General features: G+C 34.2%; 1 long non-coding RNA gene across 1 annotated transcript; it reads right to left on the reverse strand.

Annotated features, from left to right (window-relative positions):
- Positions 1-2,364: 2,364 nt before the first annotated feature.
- LOC112001091 (uncharacterized) lies at positions 2,365-3,859 on the reverse strand. The gene is made up of 3 exons (XR_002881777.2): positions 3,798-3,859; positions 3,476-3,644; positions 2,365-2,875 (listed from the first exon to the last, which is right to left on the reverse strand). It is a non-coding gene; the product is annotated as an uncharacterized LOC112001091 (long non-coding RNA).
- Between the last annotated feature and the right edge of the window lie 2,598 nt (positions 3,860-6,457).

The following is a 6,457-nucleotide window of genomic DNA, read 5'->3' on the forward strand; positions in this document are numbered from 1 at the left end:
CGTAAGGCTTTCGTTTAGTTTAGCCAGGTATATCTAGTTGTGTATGGGAGATACCTTGTCATCCTTTTTAATTTTAGAAGTTCAAAACTTCTAAAATTGAGAACGAATATTTGTAAGAATTTGATATGCTTAGTGGCATAGACTGCTCTCATATTTATTAGGACAACCAAGTTTCACATCATCCAAGTCACGATAACCCAGATCTTTCAAGTAAGTGACGGCGTTATTTATCAGCTTCTCCCAAACTGACTTCCTATAATAATATAGATCTTGACTCCCCTGCTCAGTTTCAGTGACAGAAGTTTGCTTGCACCAGTGGTCTACTAGACATGAAAGAAGTTTATGTCTCAAAACACATGCGGCATCATCCAATCTTCTGGATCCCTTATGCATTTCAACACTCTCCCCCGTAGCACATTTTTGCACTTGATTACTAAAGCAACATGAAAAATTTAGTGTTGATAGCAATGGGAAATACTTTTAATTTATGCATGCATTTCTTTAATGAGAACTTCTCAAATCTTCGTAGTTGAATAAACATGGCAATATTTCTCCTTAACATTCTCCAGTCATAAGGAGTTCCTAGCAATTCTGTAGGAACTATACTCCTAATCACTGCCCATATAAATGACACTACCTGACTTCTCAAGCAATAGCAAGTATTTGCTTCGAACTGAGGTTCAGTTTCCTCGCAATATGCAGTATTAAAACCATGAGATTTCTCAGGAACATTTTTCTTTGATTCATTCCCCTGAAATGAAAATTTCAGAAGTATTATATTTTTCTTAGAGGAAGCAAGAAGTGATTAAATTAGTGAGTTAGCTTAAAGGATGTGCAATGCACCGTGTGCAATTCTATGATGAGCTCCCATTTAACAAACCAGTCCCAATACTTACCTTAAAGCTGATGCTCGATTTTCCAGTATCAGTTAATTCTGGAACAGCACAATGCTTATCCAATAATCTCAGATGTTGGCAACACTGTCCTCACTGTCCTGTGTACGACCACTTAAACAACTTAACAAGTGAGTGCTACCTTCAGAACCAAAAACAAGCAGTTAAAGCAGAACCACCCACCAAAAATAAAAATTGATTTATTGGCTTCAAGTGCAATTATTTATTTCCCTAATATGATCATAAACATGTCCATATTTTATACGTCAGTAAAAGCTTTCATGCATTTGTGCTCTAAGACACAGAACGGCTTCCATCTGAAGAAGCTCATTTTAACAGTAAGTAGTAACCATCATTTCATTCCAGACTTTAGTCTAAAGTACGAACATTGGCTATAAGATTCAAGCACAAAGATACTTCACTGTTACATTGTTGTCCCTTTTGACCTTAATCCCTTTTAGAGCCTTTAAACCGCAGTCCTGATACTTGTTGAGCAAACATTGTCATTACTCATAATTGGAAGTTTGGAACTGTCTCATGCATAAATCTCCTATTCTATCCAGCAAAGGAGCTATATAACAGTTACATATCCAAGAGCTTATAAGAACTATGTAATCAGTATTATACAGTAAGAAGAAATTTGGATTGTAGAGATCAAATCATTAAACTGAAATTAACATGCATGCCACTTCAAAAAACAATAATTGTGCCGTGACAAATCAATAAAGCCCTATAAGGTATCACCGTATCATCATACAATTAAAAAAAATGATCCACAACCAATATATATGAACATGCCACTTACATGCATGCTGATTTATTGACAGAAAAGCCAATACTGTGGCAGCATGGCATTTCCAGAGTTGCATTTATTTTAGATAAGCCAAAGATATTGCCAATAAGAAAATTTGCACCAGCAATATTGGGCTTCAGAAAATTTAGTATATCTGAAGATTATTCAGGTACTGTGTTCTTTTGCACCTAAGAAAAAGCATGGCAGAAGCTCATAGCATCACAAACTTTAAGGTCAAACTGTGCTTCTTTGGCAAATAAAATGCATGATTGCACAACAAAAGAAGAAAAAAAAACACACAAGGGTTATTGACAACCAAAGGACCATTAGTTGCTGATCATTCAGTCTATCAAGTGAGGTGAAAACAATGGAAATGAAAGGAAATTTTAATATGGAGAGAGCACAAATTAGCTACATGTACATTTAAAATTGAACTAGAGGATACGTTTTCCTGACAATATTGATGAAGAACGTTCCATGTCATAAAACATGGATTTTCGGTTAATATAAGTCCCTTTGGCGACTACCAGGGGCTTCGGAGCTTGTGATACTGAAAAACAAGGCATCTGCAGAATAGATTATATCCAAAAGGAAAATTTCCAAAGTAAAAAAAAAAAAAAAAAAAAAAACAGTAAATATCAGGGAAAAATGTCTATAGCTAATTGGCAGAATGGAACCTCTCCAACATATCAAACCAAAGTTGAACTTGACTGAAAGATCCTTTGTAGGGAATCACCTTTTCACAACTATTTAAGCAAGAATTCACATCATCCTGGAGCCTCCCAGATACGCTATCTTTTTCTGTAAGAGTTGTTGCAGAAGAGGTCTTAATACCGGTTTCTTCAAAATTTAAATGCCTTCGCTTTCTGTGATGCAGCCAAATAAATGGCCTTGAACACTTTCTAGACTTTGCTGCTATCTGATTTGAGCTTTCTTGAAGTTCCTCATTTGAGTCCCCTTCAGTATTACTGGTAACGGTTCCAATAATTGGTGTTACTTCTTCCAATATACTCGTTCAAAGAACACTTGTTTCCATGAAACCAACTAAATGATCTTGAACAAAGCCTAACATTGGAGCCAACACAGTCTAATGAAGTTGATGGATCATCAACACCAGAAGAACTACTGAATTTCTGTATTTCTAACATTGAGTTAGCACTGTCAACTAAAGCCCTCTTCTTGTTGGATCCTGAGAAAAGGTGGGACAAAATCACCATTTGGACTCCCATCAATCTTTAAGAAATGAGATGTTATATAATGACTGAACAATCTAATGGCAATACAATAACCACAAAAGCAAAAAGAAATAAGGACAACAAGAAAAGGGAAAGATCAATTAGAAATTAAAGTCCACAAAATGATAGGAACAGGTCAGATAAGAAAAGACCAAGAAAGAAGCAGGCCTAAAGTCAGAAAGAGGCTACCAAGCAGAGGATTAGAGTATCAAAGACTGCGACAATTACATTTTATCCCGTTTCAAAGACTATTTATTATTTATTTAAATTGTAAAATTGATGTGGCTGTGTATAATTATCCGATTGTATTAGAGTGTTCTAATGTGAACATGGTCGCATTAACTATATTATTTAAATTTAAAATAATTTGTATTCACCAACCATTAGTTCTGCACTGGATATTTCAATAAACTTCATTTTACACATAAGGCTAAAATATTAACAAAGCATTTTGAAAAAATAGATGGTACTTATGGTGATGTGTGTGTAACATTATATTTCTGAAGTCCTATACAAAGGAATTTTGATGCAACCAACACATGTTTTATGTTTACCACATTTATAAAGTGAAGCAGGTTGATCCTGAGACTCCAATGTTTGGCTGGAAAAATCGAGGCATAAATCACTTATAGGAGGACCTGATACTTGATAATGGTTCTTACAAGGAACTGGCAAAAATATTGATGTTTACTTTAAAAGATAAAGCATGACATTATCCCCAACCTGCATAAATGCAAGTTTCACCTTATTTCAGTAATTAGTACAACAACCATAGTAAACATGGGTAGCCATTGATGTAGATGTTAGTTAAAGACACCAAAAAAAAAAAAAAAAAAAAAAAAAAAAAAAAAAAAAAAAAAAACAGAGAAGAAGTACCCTTTGTAAGAGAAGACACCAAGCTGGAGAGCATAGAAGTTCCATAATTGGGGTTGAATGATTACTCTGTAAATAAACAAATGAGGATATTTTTGAAACAGTATTAGTTTCCACAAATTTTGCCAAAACATGGTATTTGGCTATTTTCACCTTGAAACCAAACTATTATTTAGGACTACTTTATGAAAGCTAATAACTACTACTATAGTACTACTTTGATTACTTTTTTTGAACATAATAACCCCACATACTGTAACACACCACACATTCACTACATGCACTCGGGAGTCCTTTTAGTCTAACGCCCCACCACTCATTATTCATGTAGGAAATGCTATCATATTTCCAATAAAGAAAGAAAAAAAGTCTAGGAAAAAAAAACAACGACAACAGAGAGACCAAAGAGAGACGCAAGATCGCAAATTGCAACGTACCATTGAAATATCCACCCACTTTGTCTATCTCTAACCAATTTCTAATGTTTTCACTTTAGGGATTGCCCCCTAAAACGAAAGGGGCTACATCCTTGCTTGTTGGATTCGCCTATAAACAGAGGAACTAATGAGCCATAAATGTTATCCCAATCCCAGAAAGGTACTAGTGAGCATTGAGTCAAGAGCGTGAAGTTTTATTTTCACTAATACATGAGCTTTGATGAATTTGGGGTTTCGGGATGGTGGTTTGTGGTTTTGGGGGTTGGGTTGAGTTTGGATTTCACTAAAAAGGAAAGTAGACGCGCGTTTATGTTTTTTCTGTGGGTCCTGTGCACTGTTCACGGGACCCGTAAGTACGGATTTCAGCAAATTTTTCTTTAAAATTAGGTCCCATGATACTATTCACACATTTAAAAATTATTTTGCTACTGTGTTTTTAGTTTTTAGTTTTCAACAATAAGAAGCATCCAAATAGACCCTTAATGGAGAATGTGGATATTTCTTGTCAAGAAAATCTGTAATGAAAAGACCAAAGAATAACATACTGGTAAGTACATTTATTTATTTATTTTGGGACGATTTTAGGAAATATTTGTTTATTTTTATTTAATGTATATATCCACAAGCTTTAAAAAATGTTAGAAGTTTCAATTTTTAACAAAATCCTAACATTTGGCCTTATATTTTTTTTTTGTGTGGGCGTAATTATAAAATAAAAAAATAATTTATATATGATTCATGTATATCTCAAAATCTTTTTCATGTAGAGATAGGTGAGATTGCACCCACTCACAACATTGTGACTCTATATCTTAAAATATTAATAAGAAATATCTCCATTGAGATATTGATGAAAAATGTTAAAAGATACAATTAATATAAATATATATATATATATTTATAGGTATCATTAATGAGTGCTTACTAAGTGTATTAGTTAAGGTTGGGTTTTTAATTTAAGTCGATGAACTTCTTTTTTTTTTTTTTTTTATNATGTCTATCAGGGAAAAATGTCTATCATTGCATTGAAAGAATCCAAATGTTCACTAGGAGGCATAAAGTGATTCAATCTTCTATATATGTGTAATGTGTATAGATCAACAAAAACTTAGCCTCTCTAACCCTCTTGAGGCAAAGGATCTTTTTGTCACTGACAATCACAGCTATCTCACAATCTCCATTCCAACAAACACCATTCTAGCCATGTATATGTTTATATTGATTATGGTACTGATATCTCCTAATTGATGTTCTACTTCCAATTTCTGTTACTTTCTTGGAGATGCTCATTAACCAGAAGAGTAAGCTGTGACATACTGCATCTTGTTCTCGTGCTCAAGCAGGCACCATGAGTAAATAGCCACAACTACCTGTTGAGATTACTATTTCTGCACCTAAACCCTTTATTCTGATAATAGAAGGGCAATCACTATTAATCCAGACTTTCATAATGATAACACAACAGTGACACTCAGTTTGTCATATGCGAAAGAAAGCAAAAAAGGAAATCAATGTAGCTGTAAATGAATGAAATGTTTATATACAACGTAATAAACAAACTCCATTATCAAAATTCAATGGGATTTTATCATGTCATGCTCCCAAAGTCTTTGATTGCAATTTAAAAAACTAACAGAGTTTGATGTTTAAAGTATTCCTTATATGTTGAAATAAAGTTACAAATCAATTATCAATTCATGTGGGGATCATTAATAAAAGTGTATCCATGCTAGGCCCACAGTGCATATATCTAAAAAATTTCTAGATCAGGCCACAATATTAGGTTTCATGTACTAAAAGAACCTTTCTCTTTCTATTAGTAAGTTACATGGGCATTTAGTGAGCCTTGAACCCTCAAACTCACCCTCCAACCATTATTGTGGGAAAAGGAAGTGCCATTGAGCTAGAGCTAATTGGCAGAATGGAACCTCTCCAACATATCAAACCAAAGTTGAACTTGACTGAAAGATCCTTTGTAGGGAATCACCTTTTCACAACTATTTAAGCAAGAATTCACATCATCCTGGAGCCTCCCAGATACGCTATCTTTTTCTGTAAGAGTTGTTGCAGAAGAGGTCTTAATACCGGTTTCTTCAAAATTTAAATGCCTTCGCTTTCTGTGATGCAGCCAAATAAATGGCCTTGAACACTTTCTAGACTTTGCTGCTATCTGATTTGAGCTTTCTTGAAGTTCCTCATTTGAGTCCCCTTCAGTATTACTGGTAA

The sequence above is a fragment of the Quercus suber genome, unplaced genomic scaffold, assembly GCF_002906115.3.
Source record: "Quercus suber isolate HL8 unplaced genomic scaffold, Cork oak 2.0 scaffold_385, whole genome shotgun sequence".
NCBI classification, from domain to species: domain Eukaryota; kingdom Viridiplantae; phylum Streptophyta; class Magnoliopsida; order Fagales; family Fagaceae; genus Quercus; species Quercus suber.